The following is a 24,077-nucleotide window of genomic DNA, read 5'->3' on the forward strand; positions in this document are numbered from 1 at the left end:
TGCCATTTTCTTTTCCTATTATAGATTCTGGCACGAGGGCAAGATATTAGGATTTTAATGCCTTAATATATTCTATGAAATATACTAGTGTACTTTACTATTTTGACCTTTTGGCACATCATATTTTGATTCGGATGGCCATTTCATTCTTTGCTCTTGAGCTCAGGGAGGCCGTAAAAGAGAGAAATGAATGGATTGACTATAGCTAGTCACAATACAGAATACTGAAAAGGTCATTGTATCTCATCTACTGTGCTATTATTCACAAAATATACAGGACCTTAAATATTTGATACCATAGTCTTGTGACAAAGAAATCCAAGAAAAAATGGAACCAAGAATCACTTCTCATGGCAAAATTGCACCATAATTCAAAAATGAGAAATAGCAGAAACCTAGTACAAGGAAAAAATAATCATCTTCACTTCTGCTCAACTCTCCCTTTTTGGTAAAATATGTCTACGAGCACATATTCTCAAAAGGAAAAGGAGTTGGAGAGGCAATCTGAAAATGTTATGGGAACAGCTTGAAACTAGCAGAACACAGGAATTGAGTTTTTGGTAGTATTTTTCAAGAGTTTCTTGGTCATGTTTGCTTATTTTCTGGAGAAGAGATTAGAGGGCTACGATCTAGTAGAAACTTAAGGAAATTTACTCAATTTAAGGTATTAGACTAGAAAGCCCTTAAGGATATTTTCTCTAATAGAAACTTTAAAACATGTTCCTTTTTACCTATATGTAATACTAATTAGCCAGAAGAGCTCCAAATCCCTCATTCACAGGAAGAAAGTAAGTTCCTAGGTGGTCCATTAACCACCATGTCTTACGGAGCTATACTTATCGCTGCCAATATTTTGTTAGTTTACTTAAATAAAATCAACCATAAAAAAAAATAAAGGAAAAGGGGGTCAAATTGAAGAGACATGAAGAGGCAATTCATCAAAGAAGAAATTCAGATCAACAATGAAAAATTTTGACAAAAACCTCAATCTCACTAATAATTTTTTAAATGCAATTTAAACAACAATTATATCCATTTTTCTTTAATTTTTTGTTTATTGCAGTAACTGGTTTATAACATTGTATAAATTTCAGGTGTACATCATTATACTTCTATTTCTGCATAGATTACATCATGTTCACCACCCAAATACTAATTACAACCCATCACCACACACATGTGCCGAATTATCCCTTTGGCTCTCCTCCCTCCCCTCTTCCCCTCTGGTAACCACCAATCCAATCTCTGTCTCTATATGTTTATTTATTGTTGTTATTATGTACTACTTAATGAAGGAAATCATACAGTATTTGGGTATTTGACCTTGTCCCTCTGACTTATTTCACTTTGCATAATACCCTCAATGTCCATCCATGTTGTCACAAATGGCTGGATTTCATCAGTTCTTATGGCTGAGTAGTATTCCATTGTGTATATATACCACATCTTCTTTATCCATTTGTCCCTTGATGGGCACTTAGGTTGCTTCCAAACCTTGGCTATTGTGTATAACGCTTCAATGAACACAGGGGTGCATGTATCTTTACGCATTGGTGTTTTCAAGTTTGTTGGATAAATACCCAGCAGTGGAATAGCTGGATCATATGGTAGTTCTATCCTTAATTTTTTGAGGAATCTCCATACTGTTTTCCATAGTGGCTGCACCAGTTTGCACTCCCACCAGCAGTGTATGAGAGTTCCCTTCTCTCCACATCCTCTCCAACACATGTTGTTTCCTGTCTTGTTAATTATAGCCATTCTGACGGGCATGATGTGATATCTCATTGTAGTTTTGATTTGCATTTCCCTGATAGTTAATGATTTTGAACATCTTTTCATGTGTCTGTTGGCTATCTGTAGAAACGACTGTTTTGGAGAAATGACTGTTCAGGTCTTTTGCCCATTTTTCAATTGGGTTGGTAGTTTTTTTGTTGTTGAGATGCATGAGTTCTTTATATATTTTGGAGATTAAACCCTTATCAGATGTATGATTTGCAAATATCTTCTCCCAATTGTTAGGTTGTCTTTTCATTTTGTTGATGATGGTTTCCTTTGCTGTGCAGAAGCTTTTTAGTTTGATGTAGTCCCATTTGTTTATTTTTTCTATTGTTTCTCTTGCCCAGTCAGACATGGTGCTTGAACATATGTTGCTAAGACCGATGTCGAAGAGCATACTGCTATGTTTTCTTCTAGAAGTTTCATAGTTTCAGGTCTTACATTCAAGTTTTTAATCCATTTAGAGTTAATTTTTGTGTATGGTGTAAGGTAAGGGTCTACATTCATTTTTTTGCATGTGGCTATCCAATTTTCCCAACACCATTTGATGAAGAGACTTTCTTTTCTCCATTGTATGTTCTTGGTTCCTTTGTCAAAGATTAGCTGTCCATAGATGTGTGGGTTTATTTCTGGGCTTTCAATTCTATTCCATTGATCTGTGTGTCTGTTTTGTGCCAGTACCATGCTGTTTCAGTTACTATAGCTTTGTAGTATATTTTGAAATCAGGGAGTGTGATACGTCCAGCTTTGTTTTTTTTTCTCAGTATTCCTTTACCTATTCGGTGTCTTTTGTTGTTCCATATAAATTTTAGGATTCTTTGTTCTATTTCTGTGAAAAATGTTGTCGGAACTTTGATAGGGATTGCATTGAATCTATAGATGGCTTTAGGAAGTATGGATATCTTAACTATGTTAATTCTTCCAATCTAAGAGCACGGAATATCTTTCCATTTCTTTCTGTCTTCTTCAATTTCTTTCAGCAATGTTTTATAGTTTTCAGTGTACAGCTCTTTCACCTCTTTGGTTAAGTTTATTCCTAGGTATTTTATTCTTTTTGTTGCAATTGTAAATGGAATGGTATTCTTAATTTCTCTTTCTGCTACTTCATTGTTAGTGTATAGAAATGCAACTGATTTTTGTACATTGATTTTGTATCCTGCAACTTTACCTTATTTGTTTATTACTTCTAAAACTTTTCAGGTGGATTCTTTAGGGTTTTCTATATATAAAATCATGTCATCTGCAAATAGTGACAGTCCCAAGTCTTCCTTTCCAATTTGGATCCCTTTTGTTTCTTTCTCTTGCCTGGTTGCTCTGGCTAGGACTTCCAGTACTATGTTAAATAGGAGTGGTGACAGTGGGCATCCTTGTCTGGTTCCTGTTCTTAGAGGGATAGCTTCCAGTTTTTCACCATTGAGGATGATATTAGCTGAGGGTTTCTCATATATGGTCTTTATTATGTTGAGGTACTTTCGTTCTATACACTTTTTATTCAGAGTTTTTATCACAAATGGATGCTGTATCTTGTCAAATGCTTTCTCTGCATCTATTGAGATGATCATGTGATTTTTATTCTTCATTTTATTAATGTGGTGTATCACGTTGATTGATTTGCAAATGTTAAACCATCCCTGCATACCTGGAATAAAGCCCACTTGATCATGGTGTATAATCTTTTTAATGTATTGTTGTATGCGATTTGCTAGTATTTTGTTGAGGATTTCTGCATCGATGTTCATCAGTGATATTGGCCTGTAATTTTCTTTTTTTGTGTTGTCCTTGTCTGGTTTTGGTATCAGGGTATGTTGGCTTCATAGAATGAGTTAGGGAGCTTCCCCCCCTCCTCAATTTTCTGGGAGAGTTTGAGAAGGATAGGTATTAAGTCTTCTTTGAATGTTTGGTAGAATTCACCAGGGAAGCTGTCTGCTCCTGGACTTTTATTTTTGAGGAGGTTTTTGATTACTGTTTCAATCTCCTTAGTGGTGATTGGTCTATTCAAATTCTCTACTTCTTCTTGATCCAGTTTTGGAAGGTTGTATGATTCTAAGAATTTATCCGTTTCTTCCAGATTGTCGAATTGGTTGGCATAAAGCTTTTCATAGTATTCTCTTATAATCTTTTGTATTTCTGAGGTGTCTGTTGTAATTTCTCCTCTTTCATTTCTGATTTTACTTAGTTGTGCCTTCTCCCTTTTTTTCTTGGTGAGTCTAGCTAAAGATTTGTCAATTATGTTGACCTTTTCAAAGAACCAGCTCTTGGTTTTATTAATTTTTTCTATTGTTTTTTTGGTTTCCATTTCAAGTATTTCTGCTCTGATTTTTATTATTTCCCTTCTTCTACTGATTTTGGACTTTGTTTGTTCTTCTTTTTACAGTTCCTTTAGGTGCACTGTTAGATTGTTTATTTGAGGTTTTTCTTGTTTGTTGAGATAGGCCTGTATTGCTATAAACTTCCTTCTTAGAACCGCTTTTGCTATTTCCAATAAATTCTGGCATGTCAGATTTTCATTTTCATTTGTCTCCAGGTATTTTTTGATTTCTTCTTTGATTTCTTCGTTGACCCAGTCGTTGTTCAGTAGCGTTTTGTTTAATCTCCACGTATTTGTGGCTTTTCTGATTTTCTTCCTGTAGTTGATTTCTAGTTTCATACTGTTGTGGTCAGAAAAGATGCTTGGTATTATTTCAATCTTCTTAAATTTATGGAGACTTGTTTTGTGGCCTAACATGTGATCAATCCTGGAGAATGTTCCATGTGCATTTGAAAAGAACGTGTATTCTTCAGTTTTTGGATGGAATGCTCTGTATATATGTACTAGGTCCATCTGTTCTAGTGTGTCATTTAAGGCCAATGTTTCCTTATCGCTCTTCTGTTTGGATGATCTATCCATTGGTGTAAGTGGAGTGTTAAAGTCCCCTACTATTATTGTGTTACTGTCTATTTCTGTTTTTATGTCTGTTAATAATTGCTTTATATATTTAGGTGCACCTACATTGGGTGCGTAGATATTTACAAGTGTTATATCCTCTTGTTGGATTGTTCCCTTGATCATTATGTAATGCCCTTCTTTGCCTCTTTTTGCAGCTTTTGTTTTAAAGTCTATTTTGTCTGATATGAGTACTGCTACCCCAGCTTTCTTTTCATTGCCATTTGCATGGAGTATCTTTTTCCATCCCTTCACTTTCAGTTTGTGAGTGTCTTTAGGTCTGAAGTGTGTCACTTGCATGCAGCATATATTGGGTCTTGTTTTTTTATCCAATCAGCCACCCTATGCCTTTTAATTGGAGCATTAGGCCATTGACGTTTAAAGTAGCTATTGATAAGTATGTACTTACTGCCATTTTTTAACTTTTTTTGTCTCAGTATTTTAGTAGTCCTTCTCTGTTCCTTTCTCCTACTATACAGAATTAATGGTCTCTTTAGTTTGACCTCTGTCTGAAAGCTCTACTCTTTAACTCCCCTCCTCCCTCCTTTTATGTTTTTGATATCATATCTAACCACTTTTTTGTGCATTTGTATCCATTACCCTCTTATCATGGAAATAGATAATTTTTCCTATTTGTGGTCTTCTCTTTTCCCCTTAAATCAGTCCCTTGAACATTTCTTGTAGCACTGGTTTCTTGGTGACCATCTCTAATTTTTGCTTGTCTGGGAAATTTTTGATCTCTCCTTCCATTTTGAATGATAACCTTGCTGGGTAGAGTATTCTTGGCTGTAAGGTTTTTCCTTTTAGCACTTTAAATGTATCCTGCCACTCTCTTCTAGCCTGTAAGATTTCTGCTGAGAAGTCAGCTGATAGCCTTATGGGGTTTCCTTTGTATGTAACTTGACTTTCTCTTGCGGCTTTTAGGATTCTCTCTTTATCTTTAATTCTGGAAATTTTGATTATGATGTGTCTTGGTGTGGGCCTGTTTGGGTTTATCTTGTTTGGGGCTCTCTGTGCTTCCTGTACCTGGATGTCTGTTTCCTTCCTTAGGTTAGGGAAGTTTTCATCTATTATTTCTTGAAATAGATTCTCTGGCCCTTTGTCTCCCTCTTCTCCTTCCGGGACACCTATAACATGGATGTTAGTGTGCTTGATGTTGTCCCAGAGGTTCCTTAGACTGTCCTCACTCTTTTTAATTCTTTTCTCTTTTACCTGTTCAGCTTGGGTAATTTCTTCTAGTCTTTCATCCAGCTCATAGATCCGTTCTTCTGTATCCTCTACTCTGCTTTTGAGTCCCTCTAGTGAATTTTTCAATTCCAGTATTGTATTCTTCATTTCTGATTGGTTCCTTTTTATATCTTCCATTTCTTTGTTGACATTCTCACTGAGTTCATCTATTCTTCTCCCCAGATGAGTGAGCATCCTTAACACTCTTAGTTTGAACTCTCTGTCAGGTAGGTTGCTCATTTCTGTTTCACTTAGTTCTTTTTCTGGGGTTTTGTCCTGTTCCCTTACTTGGAATGTATTATTTTGCTTCCTCATTTTGCCTCTTTCCCTGTGCTTGTGTCTACGTATTAGGTAGGTCAGCTACGTCTCCTGCTCTTGGATAGGTGACCTTATGTAAGTGATGGCTTAGGAGGCCTGCCGTGTGCTTCCCTCAGTTCTCAATGTTCCAGGGTTGACCCCTATGTGGGCTACATGTGTCCTTCTGTTGTGGCCTGTTTGCTCTCCCTGTAGGCACCCAGGGAGTCCGAGCTATGCTCCTGGGAAGCTGTTGTAATGCTCAGCTGCTTGTAGTTTTTATGGGCCCTTCAGTCTCTTTATCAGGTGTGGGGAGCCCCAGCACAGTTGGCTGCAAGTTCTAATACCACATTTGTGTTTCAGTATTTCTTTTAAGTGATTAGGCCCACCACGTGGCAGGTTGTTAGACTCAGGGCCTTACAATTGCTATAAGCCTCCAGCCTTTAGGTCTCTTGTCAGCTCTCTGAGGATTGCAGCTGGGTGGGGCTGGCCTCAAGCATGTAAGCACCCAATTGTTTCAAGCTTTGGAAGGTGGAGCAAACCCCCTATGTGGGTCTTTGAGAAGCACCAGTCTTCTGCAGCTGACATGCCCTGCTGCCCACAGGTCCACACACACAGTCAACACAGTCCTGCCCCGTGTGCGTGCCCCAACCTCCCGAAGCAGACCCAGTGTCTCCACAGCGGAAGCCCCACACACTCTGCCACCACCCCACACTCTCCACCCGCTCCTTGTGCACGCCCTGCCCCACTGAAGTGGACTCAGTTGCCAGGCTGCAGAGAATCCAGTCACCAATCTATGCAGGCCCACAAGTTGCCTGAGGGCTTGTTGTTGGGTGGGGCCAGTCTCTAGGGTGGGCTGCCTGCCCTGGCTGAGCTGGATTAAATCGGTGCTCTAGTGGGGGGGACAGACCTGGGCTAGCAGGCCTCAGGGAGAACTCCAATGGCGTCTGTGTCAGCATGCCCACACCAGGCCACAACAATGGCCGCCGCCAATGTCCCAGTCCCTGGAGAGGTCTCACCTCTCATCGAGATGCACTCAGGGCCTATCAGGTGAGTCTCTTTTAACTAAAGCACTGTGCACCTTTCTTTCTGGTGATGTTAGGTTGCTTTCTGAAACGGGTGAGTTTGCGCGTGGGCCCTTTAAGAGCCAGTTTTCATTTCTTTGTGAACCAGCTTTTCTGGGTGTATTCCCAATGTTTTGGTAGCAGGCAAAGTCATTATGCCATTCATCTCGATTGTGTTTGGTCCACAAAATGCCCCCATCAGGGGCGCTCCCTGGCTCAGGGCCCCGCTCCTCCAGGGAGGGCTGTGTACCTGTGCGCTACTCCTGGCAGCCGTGAAGCTGGCGGCTTGTGAAGGTGGCATTTTTCCTCTCCAGAAGGGAATTTCTGTCTCTTCCACCTCAGTTAGGATTGTCCTTTGTTGCAGGAGTTCCTCCTATCCAGTTTTCAGTTCTGTCTCAGGGGTAATTTTTCCATGAGTAGTTGTAATGTCCGCAGGAGGAGGTGAGTTCAGAGTCTGCCTACACTGCCATCTTGACTTCTCTCCTAGAGTTGTGTTATTATATTAAAAATCTATTTGTTATCTTTTTGATTAAGTCTAGGTGATTACATGATGACATAATGGGTGCTTTTGTGAGCATGTGTACATACGTAGGAAAAAATGCCTGATAGAATAAACACTAAAATGTTAGCAGTGGTTAATTCTGAAGGATAAAATTATAATTATGGATGGTTTTTGTATATATATATGTGTGTGTACCTGCTTTTCTGAGTTTTCTCAATACTTTATAATCAATATGTATTATTTGGAAAACTGAAGAAGACACCACTTAAAAAAAAAGAACATCAACAACCGGGAGGAATTTATTCAAACAGTGATAAGAAATCAGAAAGAGAGATCTGAATTGCAATGATTCTTCAGAAAAGCTTCAGAAGTTTTCCTGAACCAATGTACCACTCCTTTTCCTGAATTGTCATGTCTCCATTCAGGACTATTTTCCTGGGGTGTGTGGGAGTAGGATGGGGAGATACAGATAGAAAAACTTTTTTAAAAATTAAGAGGGAAAATTTGCTGGTTGTCGTAAAACTAAGGTTAATAAAAATGTTTGTTTATTCCTTTTGAATTTTCTAAAGAAGAAGGACTAGGATGTATGATGTGGCCTGAATGTGTGAGTTTAGTGCTTAGCAAACCATGTGATTCATGTCTAATGGCATGAATCTCCCTTTCACAAAACTGCATAAACATCACACACAGCAGACCTTTCTTCCAAAAATATTCCCTTTATATCATGCTGAGACTTTCTTTAAACTACCAGAAAACAAGCCTGCATCCCAGAAGTATGGTTTAGGTTCTACCGATGTCAGGAGAAAACTTCGTTAGCTACTCATTCTCTCGGGTCCTTTAGTTTCTAGTACCTTAAAGGAGGTTTGAGTTTGGTTAGATTAACTCAATTGGGGTGCTTTTACCAGTTCAACATTTTCATTTATTACAAAGCCATGAACTGATAGGAAAAACGCTCTACTTCATAGATTCCTCTTTGAATTATGAAAATACCAGTACTTTGGGATATATGGCTCTCTCTTGGTCTTATTTTGTGGAATACCATTACACACTCCAAATATCAAAAAAAACTCAGTCCGACTGAATTTGTTTTGCAAAATTTGACTGTATTCATTTGTATTTCGTTCTCTGTATTTGTTTGCTTTCATCATGTTTTGGAAGCTAGGCCTCACAAAAGCTGTTCACAGTTAACGTCTCTTCTGTATTTGAAAGTACGTGGGTACTCAAGAGAGGGGCAAGTATTTTGAAAGACAATTAGAGAGAGAAGAGATTTCTTTAGAATTTCAATGTAGTAGAGATTTACACACTCCTAGATCAGAAGGAACATACAACCTACTTTCTGGCAATTCCCAGGCATCTGAGGGAGACTGACCCTTAGGAACTGGAGTTCCCAGTCCTAGCAAGGATATTCCTGCTGTAGGGGCATAGAAACCAGAAAATCATCAGACTTGAAAGAAAGAATATGGACTTGGGCTTTTTTAGAATTTCCAGTTTGGCTCAATAATTCTTGAATTTCTGCCCATCTTTGAGAGAAGGGGACAGGTGTGTACAGGGGTGAGATTACTGTATCTCTTGCCAATCTAGCAAGATGGAAGCTAAGAGTCAGATATGATTTGCTTTAAAGGGAAAAAATGTGGTATTTCCCATATATCCAAATTTGCAGTTGCAAATTTATACTGGCTACAGAGGTCTGGGAAATACATACAATCCTCCTTAATAAAATTCTGAGTGGAAATCATTGTGTTTTCTTTTTTTTTTTGTGAGGAAGATCAACCCTGAGCTAACATCCATGCTAATCCTCCTCTTTTTGGAGGATTAGCCAATCTTCCTCCTTTTTTGCCCCAAAGCCCCAGTAGATAGTTGTACGTAATAGTTGCACATCCTTCTAGTTGCTGTATGTGGGACATGGCCACAGCGTGGCTGGAGAAGCGGTGCGTCGGTGCGTGCCTGGTGTCGGGAGAGAGGGAGAATCTCCCTCTGCCCTTTTCCTTAAGGTTCTTATGGCTGGCCAAATAATTAACAAGACAGGTTAGCAGGGGAAAATAATACCAAGTTTAATAACATATATACATGGGAGAAAGCAGGAACACTGCGTTTCTCAACACAATAGCAGAAATTCTCGTCTTAAATACCATGTTCAGCCAATGACAAAGGAGGATGCTCGGGGGGGGGGGGGTCAGTTACAGGAGATTACCACTAAAGCACAGTAAACAAGAGTAAGGTTATTATACAGATTTAAGGCCTCACCTTCCACATTGATAAGTCTCTAGAAATGAGGCCATCCGGCCTTTTCCCAATACAAAGAGGGAGATACCTTTACAAATGGAGATTTCCCTTATAAATGTAAATATTTGTCTGGCAACTCCTCTTAGGGCCATCCAGAGAATGTGGCCAGAGAGACAAAAGATGGGCTTGTTGATGACTTTTCTATTGTAACATCTATTTTACATTATATTACAGCCATCAGATAGAAGATCTGTTCCAGGAAGAAGTTACTATGTCAAATTCTTTAGGCAGGTAGTGGGGGAGGTCAAATGTCCCTCAGAGAAAACAATCAAGGTAAAGAGATATATTTCAGGGTGGCCAAATCTTGATCTCCCACAAATGACACTTTCCTGGCCCTCCTGGGTAATTATTTACTTTTTATTCTAAGCAGAATTCTACTTGGTAGATCCAATTCACATAAACAAATGGTAATAGTGCTGAGTATTTCCATATGAAGCCGTGAGTTTTTTCAGGTCGAGGCAGAGATCATCTTATAACCATCTAATTGCATGGGCACCTACTATGTACCAGGCATTATGCTGTATAGGGACACAGGCCAATAAAGGTAATTTATCCAGTTTAAAATGTTATAAAACCAACATGTATCAGAGTAAGATACATCTAAAATATCATCTGGGCCAGCCCCGTGGCTTAGCGGTTAAGTGCGTGCGCTCCGCTGCTGGCGGCCCGGGTTCGGATCCCGGGTGCGCACCGACGCACCTCTTCTCCGGCCATGTTGAGGCCGCGTCCCACATACAGCAACTAGAAGGATGTGCAGCTATGACATACAACTATCTACTGGGGCTTTGGGGGGAAAAAAATAAATAAATAAAATCTTTAAAATATCATCTAGATGAATTCCCTCATTTTGTAGCTGAGAAAACTGAGTCACAGAAAACTTCTATTGCTTAAAGCAGTGGTTCTCATACTTCAACTTTTAGCAGAATACCTAGAGCACAAATTGTTAAACAACAAATTGTTGGACCCCACCCCTAGAGTTTCTGATGCGGTAGGTCTAGGGCCTGAGAATTTGTGTTTGTAACATATTTGTGGTTGAGCTGATGCTGCTGATTGGGGACCACATGATGGGAAACAACAGTCTAATGAGTCATTCAATAGCACAGACAGATTAGGATCCCAGTCTTTTGATGGCACCACACTGAGATTACTTTCTATAGTTCTTCATGACAGTGTTAGTTATTCATGACGATGACACGAACATATGTAAATAATAAAAAGACTGTAAAAATTAATTGCTGGTTTTTAGATTGCATTTGAGAAATGAAAAATCCAAGGCAAAAATGAAGGTAAAAAGGTGGCTTCACTCCTTTTAAGGATAGCCTTTGGATCAGGGGATGCTGACCAGTTTGCTTGTCTGGGGATTATAGACAGACCTCTTCCACTTCTCTCTGGCCATGTCCTACTGATATTAATTCAGCATCTCTTTCCTTAGATTTTCCCAAAGCCTTTGTAAAGCCCCCAAGTTTCTGTCTCCTGACCTGCTGTCTCAAGGCTGGAGAGTGAGGCTTATGTTTCTGACAGCTTTTCATCCACCTCCCTCCCATGCACAGGATTTAGGAAAGCTATCTGTTTACTTCCTCCTAGCTCGTGTTCTGGGAAAAAACAGCCATCAGAAGGGAGCACGTTTCTAATATTTAAAGACAACCAATACTAGTTTCATTTTCTGTGTACGTCAGTGCTGAATGTTAACATACGATTACTCCCTGCCAGGCCATACAGCACAAGCTGGTATTTGATGGATCCAGGGAGTCAAAAAGCAATAATGTTTTAACACTTACATAAAACCACCTTTTGTTTAATAAGAATAAATAATGTTCCAATCATAATAATGCCAACTCTCTGCACACAGAGCTGTAGCATCTAATGAGGTGGGACCTCCAGACGTGAGGCGGGTACAATAGTATGAAGAATGCAACAGAGCAGCAGGAAAAAAATAGTTCTAATCCCATGTACTGCTAAAGAAAATTGCTGAAGAAAACACCATATAATTAAACTAATTTTTTCATGATTCTTAAAGAAATAGATTGACAGTGCTCTGAAATTAGGGACAGGTGATATGGATTTTCAAAATAGAATTTCGATAGTCATTCAGAGCTCCTGAAATTAAAACAAACCCAAACAAAACAACCCAGAACAGAGAAAAGAAAAAAAAGGAAAAAAAGATATTCGCTCCTGTCTCCATGTTTCTACATTTTCTCCACACTCCTAATATGTCCATTTATTTTTCAAATATAGAGTCAAATGTGGTTATTTACACCTCATGTTGGTCTTCTTTAAAATCGCTTGTCTAGTACTGAGCTCTAGATCTGGAAAGTGGTATGTTCTCAATAAATATTTGTAGAATTCATATGTTAAACATTGGTTTTTAACCTAAAATTATCTTTGCAGGCTGCCTAGCTCTCCTTTTCTCATGGGCTTTCCATCCAGGCTTCTACCACCATAGATAACACACCCCTTTGTGTGGACTGGTCTTCCCACAGTCCCTCACTGGATGCCCCACCTGGGAGTACCCTATCAGAACCACCTTGTGCTCCCCACTTCTTATCATATACTTTCCCAGCCCACGCTTGTCTTGCCCCATATCCTAGCAAGCCTCTACTACATAAGAAATAGCTATTCTCTTGAATTCTTTATGAACTTTCATGGATGTAAAGTCTGAAGGATTTTTCAAGTAAGGAAAATCCAAAATAAATAACTAACAATAGGAGTTCAGATTATGTTCAGCCAGAAGAGCATAGAGAAAGAAATATTAGGATCAAACTGAGCCTATGACATTGCAAATGGCTGCTAATATCACCTAAAATGTGACATGGGTAACTCTTCTTGGAACTAAGTCCTAAAGCTCATTCAGCGAGTTAACACTCCTTTCAGTCATCTACTTTCCCCTTGACATGAAATTTTCACATATTGAAGTATATGGGGTAGCTATTCTGATTTGAACCTGATTCGACCTGAACTAAAGAAGCCTGACTTAACGGCCTGTCCAAAGTATATTGTACATATGCTTTAACCATTAAAGTATAAAATGCATTAAACATTATCTCAAAGTAAAAAATGCACTCTTTGAAGATAAGGATGTATACTTCCTTCCTATGATGCCAGTACTGGTAATGCCAATATCAGTACTCCTGAAGATGTTTCCCATCCTGGACATCAGGGTCGTGTTGACCTGCTAATCTGCAACTGAATGTCTCTTTGAAACTTTGATGAATGTGTTTTCTGGGCATGTATGACGTATGTTGTTTGTTCTAAAAATGTATAAAGTGTACTGAAAAGCATGCTTCTCTGGAATGCTTTCTTCTTTTGTGGAAACAGCCTTCCCCGCTAGTTGTCAGCTTTGCTCAAGTAAATCTCACCTTATCTCTCTTGTTTATAGAATGGTTATTGGTTATTTGTGTCAACATCCTCAAACATGTTATTTCTTTTTTGTTTTTGATGGATTGTCAGAAATCTCTGGCTGCCTCTTCCTTTAGATCTCTACTTGCACAAAGAAGTTAGTGAGATAAGAAGAGGTCCTTCCAAATCAATGTCTTTACTAGCATTGGTGCTAGGAGTTTACCTTGCACTCAACCCTTGGGGCTGAATTGCCATAAAAGGTCAGGAAACAGAGATAAGAATGGAATGAAATCAATAATGGAGATAGAGTATTGGGAGTTTCTAACTCTGATTCCAGTTCCAATGCAGGGCTTTTTCCCTCCACACATCCAAGCAATTTTCAGATACTAGCTGGGTGCCCTACAATTCAACTCAATTCAATTTGGACACTATCTACCTGAGGTAGCATCAGATCCCATAGGTTAAGGGTTAAGTCCTTCAAGACTGCCTACCCCCACCCACATCAGACACCAATTGTAAGTCCCGGTTGTCACCTGTGCTTCTCACCCACCAGCTATAGATTGGAGGTTCCTATGACCCGCTCCTTGAGTTTGATTAATTTGCTAGAGCAGCTCACAGAACTGAGAGAAAAATTTTATTTACTAGATTACTAGTTTATTATAAAATGATATAACTCAAGAACAGTCAAATGGGAGAGATGCATAGGGCAAGGTATGGGGAAAGGGCATGGAGCTTCTGTGCTCTCTGAGTGTGCCACTCTCCCCAAATTTCCATGTGTTCACCAACCCAGCAGCTCTCTGAACCTAGTCCTTTTGGCTTTTTATGGAGGCTTCATCACCTAGACAAGATTGATTAAATCATTGGCCAGCCTCCAGCCTGTCTCCTCTCCATGGGGGTCAAGGGAGTGCAACTGAAATTCTAACCCTTTGATCACATGGTTGGTTCCCACGACAACCAGCCTTTATCCACAAGGGCTTTCCAAGTCACCTCATTAACATAAACATAGGTGCGGTTGAAAGGAGTTTGTTATGAATATCAAGACACCTTCATAGATCTTATCACTTAGAAATTCCAAGGGTTATAGGAGCTCTGTGCCAGAAATGGGACAAAGACCAAATATATATTTATTATAAATCACAATATCACAGACTACTACAGTTTAGGGCTTCATGGGTTACTATGTGAGTTAAGCAAGTCATTTACTTCTATTTGTGAGAAAACCAATGCTCAGGTTGGTTAAAACTCTCTCTGTTCCTTAGAGATTTGAATAAGAAAAACTGAGGTAATAATATATAAGCACTTTAAAATTTTTGAAGCAATAAAATAAATTTTTGGCTAAAGTATATGATTTCCTCTCTTTCCATAAAAGGTGGAGGAAGGATTTAGTTTTCTAAACCATTGATCAATTCTTTTATTTGACACAAGCCATCATCACAGCAAATCAGCCATGGTCCAATAATTCCTTAATCTGTTTAGATTTATGAAAAGCTTAAATCTCAGTTGGTCCCCAAATTGCTAATTGTCCAACTAGCAACTGCAAGAATATACTACTTATACCTATATGAATGCAAATAGTGATGACTGTAAAAGCCATTTTTCTTCATGTTACAATTGGCCATCAGGAGTTTAGAACTCCATAGAGGGAGTTAGATGTATGTTTCAGGGAGGTTTTTCTTTACCTTGCAGATTAAGTTTGGCCCAAGTCTTGTTCAAGCTTATTGAGAGGATGGTGCTTGAATCTGAGGATTGTGCAGATCATCACGTTCACAAAAGACCATCTGACTCCTGTCCGCTTATAAGTGTAGCCACTTGAAGTGACACTCAGACTGCTCTTTTCTGAAGCCCATTCCACTTTCCATTTCTCATGTACCTAACAGATCTTCTCACAGTAACTTTTCTCATCTCAAATTCACAGCCTGTTATTGTCTCATTGTCTTAAACCGAAAATAAACACAGCCGCTTGAAGGCTGTCTATACAATATGCTCTCCCACTGCAAACCTCCCACAGAGCAGATGAATGTTTATATGCGCGAGTTCACTTTCCCACAGGGGGGTATGAATAATATTTGAGTGTATCACTATTCCTGAATTTCTTCAATTTGATCACTAATTCTTTTTCTCCTTCATGTTTATTTATTTATTTGTATTTATTGAGATGTAAATTACATATAATAAAATGCAAAGATATTCAGTGTTCAGGTTGGTGATTTTGTCAATTGTATATAGCACAAAGTATACACTCATGAATGATTATACCCAACAAGACATAGAATATTTCCATCATCCTGGAAAGACCCTTTGTGCTCCTTTTCAGTTAATTTGCCTAGTGTTTGTCCCTCCCCTTCCCCTCCCCCAGCTCAGAGGCAACCACTTTGATTTCACCATAGATTAGTTTTGCCTGTTCTTGGTCATTGTCTAAACAGATTCATACAGCATGTCCTCTTTTGTGTTTGGGTATGTTGCTCAACATGACATTTTCAGATTCATCCATATTGTGTATATAAGTAGTTACATTCTATTTTATTACTCAATAGTATTTCATTCTATGACTATACAGCAATCTGTCAATCCATTCCTTTATCAGTTGTTATTTGGGCTGTCTACAGTTTGGAACTATTCTGAATAAAGTTCATATACAAGATGTTCGTATACAAAACACGTTTTCATTTCTCTTATATTTACCTAGAAGTATTTTACTAGTTTACTAACAGTATTTTACTATTTTATTTGTTTATAAGGAACTACTGAACAATTTTAAAGTGATTGAATGATTCTGCACTCCCACTAGCAATGAGAGTTGAGATTTCCTGTTTTTTCACCGTTGGAGAAGGTAATCAGAGGACATGACTGCCTGTTGACCTGGCAAACTGGACCTCACCCCCTCTCCAGTCCTTGAAATGTACGTTCTGCTTAGCATTTCCACAGCCAGATTCATTTCAAGGACATAACCTTGAGAGAGCAACGTGTTACTCAGGCCATATGGACAGTCTATGTGACTGAACCCTGTTAAGGCTTCTATATAAACTCAAGATTCTGGTGGGAGATGCAGAGATCTACTTGTCTTGCAGCCACCCAAGACAAGCCTTTTATGTAAGTTCCCTTGATTATTAAACCTGCTATCCACCAATTTGATGTGGTCTGCCTCTTTCTTCAGCCTCTCCTTGCCCTCCATGTATGGGGCTAGTTTGCGAACCAACATTCGCATTTTAGCCAAGGTTTGATATTGTCATTCTTTTTTGAGTATAGCTGTTCTAAAAGTATGAAATTGTATTTTATTGTGGTTTCAGTTTGCATTTCTTTGATGACTAACGATGTTGAGCACATTTTCATGTGTTTATTGGCCATTCCTTTACCTTTTTTTGTGAAGTGTTTAAGACTGTTGCCCATTTTCAATTGAGTTATGTTTTTTTATTGTTGATTTGTGGAGTTCTTTATATATTCTGGACACAAGCTGTCTGTCAGATACATATGTTGTCAATAATTTCCCCCATTCTGTGGCTTGCTTACTCATTTTCTCAACAATATCTTTTGAGAAGCAGAAATTTTTAATTTTGGAGAAGTCCAAATTATCATTTTTTTCTTTTGTTGTATTTTGTGATTTACATGTAGAATATTTTTTCAGCTCAAGATCACAAATGTATTCTCCTTTGTTTTCTTCTGGAAAGTTAGTGGTTCCAGCTTTTATGTTTAGGTCTATGATCCGTCAAAAGTTAATTATATTTTATGATAAGTTTCAAGTCCTTTCTTTCCATATGAATATTCCATTGTTCTAGCACTCTTTGTTGAAATGACTAGCCTGTTCCCATTGAAATGACTTGGTACTTTGGTTGGAATCAATGAACATTAGTGGGCCTATCTGGACTCTCTATTGACTTACTTTCATTATCTGGTCTAATTTATGCTGATATGACACTGTTGTGATTACTATAGCTTTATAGTAAGTCATGAAATCGGGTATTGAAATTTCTCCAACTGTGTTCTTCTTTTTCAACATTGAGTTGGCTAATGTAGAGTATTTTTTCCCAATGGAATTTATTTATATATTTTATTGAGGAAACATTGATTTATAACATTATATAAATTTCAGATGTATATCATTATATTTTGATTTCTGTGTAGACTACATCATGTTCACCATCCAACGACTATTACCATCCATCACTTTACACATGCACCCTATCACCCCTTTCCCTCTTTTTCCTCCCTCCTTCCCCTCTGGTAATCACCAGTCTAATCTCTGTATCTATGTGTGTGTTTGTTGTTGTTGTTGTTTTAGTCTTCTACTTATGAGTGAAATCATATGGTATTTGTCTTTCTCCATCTGACTTATTTCACTTAGCATAATACCCTCAAGGTCCATCCATGTTGTCGCAAAAGGCAAGATTTTGTCTTTTTTTTTTTTTTTATAGCTGAGTTGTATTCTATTGTGTACATATACCACATCTGATTAGAGTTGCATTGAATCTAAAGATCATTTTGAGGAGAATGAACATTTTCACAACACTGAGTCTTCTAATATATGAAATGATGTATCTCTTTATTTATGTAAGTCTTCTTTATTTTCTTGTAGCAATATTTTACAGTTTTCAATGTAGAGGTTATGAACATTTTTATTATATTTATTCCAAAGTGTTTAATGTTCTTTGATTATATTACAAATAGTATTATTTTAAAAATTTCACTTACAGTTGTGTGTTGCCAATATATAGAAAAATAATTTTGTTTAATATTGCCCTTCTATCTTGTTTATCTGCTAAATTTTCTTATTAGTGCCAGGAGATGTTTTTGTAGTTAAATTCCACATTGTTTTCCATGTATGCAACAATTATACCTGAAAATAAGGACAATTTAACTTCTTTTCATTCTTCATGATATTAATTTTTTTAACTTGTCTTATTGCATTGGCTAGGTATAACCTTCTACCTGCAATATAAGGTTAAATACAAGCAGTCAGAGTAGAACAACAGAGTAATCTTTCTGTTGTTCTTAAAGAGAAATTGTTGATCTTTTCATCGTTAACTATGGTATTAACTGTAAGCTTTTTCATAGGTACACCTTATAAGGCTAAAGAAATTCTCTTCTATTTTTGGCTGGCTAAGAGTTTTTATCATGAATGGTAATTGAATTTGGCCAGATGTTGTTTTGTCCATCACTTCTGAAGATCAATTTCTCCTTTATTCTTTTAGTGTGTTGATTTACATTGATTAATTTTCAAGTGTTAAACCCAGTAAACATTCCTGTGATACATCTCATTAATCATGATGTATTAGCTTTTCAATAATTGCTGGATTTTATTTTCTATTTTTTATTGAGGGATATTTACTTGCAATTTTCTTGCCTTCTAATGATATTAGAGTTATTCTTGGCTTATTAAATGAGTCAGGAACTGTATACTCAGTCTCTCTTTCTTGAGCTTGTGTAATATTAGTATTATTTCTCACATAAATATTTTCTAGAATTCAACCAGTGAAGACATTTAGAGGTTTCTTCATTATAAATTTAATTTCTTTGACAGATGTAGTGTTAAGATTTTTATTTTGTTTATTTTTAGTTTTGGTTAGTTAAATTTTCCAAGATACTTTGTTCATTTTGTTTAAGTTGTCAAGAAGTTGTTTATAAATCACCATATCATATATTTAATATCTGTAGTATTTTGTTTGGTGGATCCTCTTTCATTCCTGATACATTTAATTTTTATTTTCTCTCTTTTTTATTGACCAGTCTTTTCAGGGGGTTGTTAAAGTTATTAATCTGTTCAAAGAGCCAATTTTTACTTTGTTGATTTTCTCTATTATTTGTATATTTTGTATTTCAATTAGTTTCACTCATGTTATTTTCATTTTCTACTGTGGTTTTAATTTGTCATTTATTTCTAGTTTTTTTTTTTTTTTTTTTAAGTAAAGGCACATTTCAGTGATTTTCTACCTTTCTTTTTTTTCTAAATATGCTCCTAAAGGTAAAAATTTCCTTCTAGGTGCTGCTTTAGCTACTATCTACAAATTTTGATATGTTGTGCTTTCATTTTCATTCAGTTCAAAATGTATTTTTATTTTTGCTGTGATTTTTTGATCTTTGAATTATTTAGAAGTGATTTTGATCAATTTCCAAATATTTGGGAGTTTTCCAGATAACTTTCTGTTATTGATTTCAAATCTAATTTTATTGTTGCCTGAGAACATTCTCTGTATGAAAATGATTCTTTCAAAAATATTGAAACTTCCTTATGGTCTAACATATCATGGTTAACATTCCACAAGCACTAAATGGTTATTCTAAAGTTAATGGGTGTGGTCTTCTATGAATATCAACTAGATATAATTGGTTGTGCTGTTTAAATTTTCTATATTTTTACTTTTTTGTATGTGTCTATTTGTTTTATCAATTACTCAGAGAGTGATGTCAAAAATCTCTAAGTAAAATTAGGGATTCACCTATCTCTCTCTGTTGCTTTGTCAGTTTTGCTTTATTGATTTTAAAGCTCTATTATTTGGTGCATCAACAAATTATTATGATTTCTGTGTCTTCTTGATGAATATTCCCCTTTACCATTGTAGAATGATCCTCTTTATGTCTGGTAGTATTTTCTGTCTTGATGATTTGTTAGGCTTAGTACTAGAATTTGTACATATTTTTCCATCTTATTATTTTCAATCTGTGTCTTTATATTTGAAGTGTGCTTACTGTAAACAGCATATAATTGGCTATTGTTTTTTTTTTCAGTCTGTCAACCTCTGACTTTTAATAAAAATGATTAGTGCCTTAATATTTAATGTAGTCTTTTGACACAGTTAAATTTAATTCTACCATCTTAGTATTTGTTTCATGTTTGTCTCATCTGTTCTTTGTTTCTCTGTGACACCTTTCGTTTCCCCTTTTTTGGTGAAATCAATTTTCTTATTCCATTTATCTCTTCTATAGTATAAACGTCTTAGCCATTTATAATTTTGTTGTCTTCTATGTTATTTCTACATATCTGCAAACAATATTACATGTTATTATTATTTTTTCTTTAAACTGTTAATGGCTATTTAAATAAATTTAAGAGTGTAGAGATAAGTATTTATCTATGCATCTATGTAACCATCAATATATAAAAGTGTCTATTATCTATCAACCTATATGTGTGTGTATGTATGTATGTATCTATCCATAGAGAGAATGAGAAAACTGTCGAATTGTCCACATATATACTAGTTCTTTTCATTACTTCTCACAGATTCAGACTTCCATCTGTTATTACTTCCCTAGGGCCTGGATATCTTCTCTTAGCACTTCTTGTAGTAAAAGCGTATAAGAGACAAATTTGTCTGCTATTGTCTCTCTAAATATGTTTTCATTTAGCTATAATTTTTGAAAGACATTTTTATTGCATATATAATTTTTAGTTAGAAAAATTCTCCAGTACCTTAGAGATGTCATTTATTTTTTTTTCTGTGTTCCAATGTTTCTGAAGAAGAGTCAGTAGTTTATTCATATCTTTGTTATTGCATGTAATGTTCCTTTTTGTCTTACTGCCTTTTTAAAAATATCTTTTATCTTTGGTTTTATGCAATATGACTATGATGAGCTTAAGTGTCTTTTTCTTTGTATTTGTCCTGTTTCATTCACTTATGTTAGTTTGTGGATTGATGCGTTTCAACAATTTTGGAAAATTCTCATCCATTTTCTCCTTAAAGATTGCTAGTGCCCCATTCTCTCTTTTCTCTCTTTCTGGTACATCAAATATACAAATATTAGACCATTTGATATTGTCCCACTGATTTCAAATGCTCTCTTCTGATTGTTTTATTCTTTCTTCTTTCTATGTGTTAGTTTGGTTACTTTCTATTGAACATTCTTTAACTTCATTAATTCTTTCCTCTGTTGTGTCAGGTGTGTTATAAACACATTGAAGACATTTTTAATTTCTTTTTTTTTTTTTTTTTTTTTGTGAGGAACATTAGCCTCAAGCTAACATCCATTGCCAGTCCTCCTCTTTTTGTTGAGGAAGATTGGCCCTGGGCTAACATCCATGCCCATCTTCCTCTACTTTACATGTGGGTTGCCTGCCATAGCATGGCTTTATAAGCAGTGTGTAGGTCCGCACTGGGGATTCAAACCTGCAAACTCTGGGCCACTGAAGCAGAGCACATGGACCCAACAACTATGCCACGAGGCCAGCCCCTCTGATGTATTTTTTACTTATGAATTTTACTCCCAGCTTGATTGAGATATAATTGATATATAACACTGTGTGAGTTTAAGGTGTACAACATGGTGATTTGATACATTTACATGTTGTGAAATGATTATCACTATAAGGTTAGTTAAAACATCCATCACCTCACATAACTACAGTGTTTTGGGTCTTTTTTTGGTAGTGAGAACATTTAAGATTTAATCTATTAGCAACTTTCAATTATAGAACACATTATTGTTAACTATAGTCACCACGCTTTGTATTAGAGCCCCAGAACTTGTTCATCTTATAATTGGAAGTTTGTACCCTTTGACTAACATCTCCCCATTTCCCCCACCCCCTAGACCCTGACAACCACCATTTTACTTCTGTATCTGTGAGTTCGGCTCTTTTAGATTCCGCATATAAGTGAGATCATACAATATTTGTCTTTCTCTGTTTGACTTATTTCATTTAGCATAATGTCCTCAAGGTCCATCCATGTCGTCACAAATGGCAAGATTTCCTCCTTTCTCATGGCTGAATAATATTCCATTGTATACGTATATACTACATTTTGTTTATCCATTTATCCATTGAAGGACACTTAGGTTGTTTTCATGTCTCGGCTATTGTGAAAAATGCTGCAGTGAATAGGGAGGTGCAGGTATCTCTTTGAGATCCTGATTTCATTTCCTTTGGATATAAATCCAGAAGTGGATCATATGGTGGTTCTATTTTTAATTTTTGGAGGAACATCCATACTGTTTTCCATATTGGCTGCACCAATTTACTTCCCACCAAGAGTGCACAGGGTTGCGCTCACAAACACTTATTATTTCTTGTCTTTTTGACAATAGCCATTCTGGACAGGTGTGAGGTGACATCTCATTGTGGCTTTGATTTGCATTTCCCTGATGATTGCATCCTCAACTTTCTAGTGGGCTTCAAAAGTCTACGGTTTTTGTAGCTTACCTGGCTTGTAGTACATTCTCTTATGATTTTTTTTTTTTCATGCTATAGAGAAGCAGAAGTCTGATGTATAGCTCCTATTTAGGACATACTAAGCCAGTTTTTTTCCTCTTATCACCTGACATTTACTTGGATGAATAAGCATGTCTACCTTGTAAGGGTATTTTACAAAACTGTGAATATATTTTATGATCTGAATATACATACGCTACTTAATAAACACAGCCAAGACAATACATAAACATGTAAATTAAAAAAAAAATTGCTGTGAATATCTTTAAAAGTTAAGAGTGCCACTAACTAAGTTTTAACTAACGGTAGTCAGAATTTTGCAATTCAATGCCAACATTAAATTTGTATGGCATGACACTGTGTTGTCATGGTACCCATCTCCAGAGTGCTCTTTGGCCTCTCATGAAGTCATTTCAAGTCTCATCTTCTGTCTCATAATTTATATGAGGTTAGAATTGGAAGGACATTATCATTCTCTCTTTGCTGCTGAGAAGTAAGATAAAGTCCCAGAAATGCCAGGTGTTTTTGTCCAAGATTGTATAGTAGTCAGTCAAAATTAGTGGAAGGAAGAAATCACAGGAGGGCAACTAGCTTCTCCTTGTCTTGTCCTGGTCAGTCAACACCTAATTCCTACAATTCAAAACTGTCTATCCAATTTTTAAAGGTCTCTGGAGACAGTGATGATCTGCTATGGTATTTAATAACCTTTAGATCAAGGAAATTAGTTATGTTTGACTAAACTCTGAGAATCTCCCCATGGCCTCAAGACCAAGCATAGGGAATGGACTTAAGTTGAAGTAAATTGTCAGCTTCATATGTATTTTAGTACCTAAAGCAGTAATGATACACCAAAGTTATCTTTTCTCTTATGCTCAAATCTCCCTAAAATTGGAATTTATTAATGTTTTTATGAAATATTCCTTATACAAACCACAAAATAACCCTATTTATAAGAGTAATATCTACCTTTAATCAAGCATTTCTCTAAATGTTTAAATATATTATTCAATTTAATTTTCATTAAAACTATATAAAATATTACCTGATTTAATTTTCACAAAAATTATGTAAAGTGGAAGTAGAGATACAGATGCTCCCGTCACACAACACAAGATGTGATAAGGGTGTGGATGACTCCATCGCTCTTGCTCTTTGTTCTCTCTGCAATCATTTTCTGTAATAATTTATCAAACCAAATTTGGGAATAATTCTCTATAAAACAAGAGGATTTATTATGGGCTTCCTTTAAACCACAAGTGTCTCCAATGCACTTAGAACTTGATTCAATTGTATAGATTTGATCTACATGCTCTTTTTCAGGGAGGTGTACATTGTGCAAAGCGCAACTATACCTGAAATTGTCATCCCTGGTTTTAGTCTTTATTTTAAATAAGAGAAGTAAATTTTAGAATAGAGATCAGGGTTTTGTTTCTGTAGGTGTTAAAAAAATGGTAAGTAGTTGTCATATTTTCAAATTGGGAGATTTCACCCAAAGTGAGAAATTTCCAGTTCTTCTTGAGAAATCAGATG

Source organism: Ceratotherium simum, chromosome 28, assembly GCF_057802395.1.
Source record: "Ceratotherium simum simum isolate JZ-2026a chromosome 28, ASM5780239v1, whole genome shotgun sequence".
Classification (NCBI taxonomy): domain Eukaryota; kingdom Metazoa; phylum Chordata; class Mammalia; order Perissodactyla; family Rhinocerotidae; genus Ceratotherium; species Ceratotherium simum.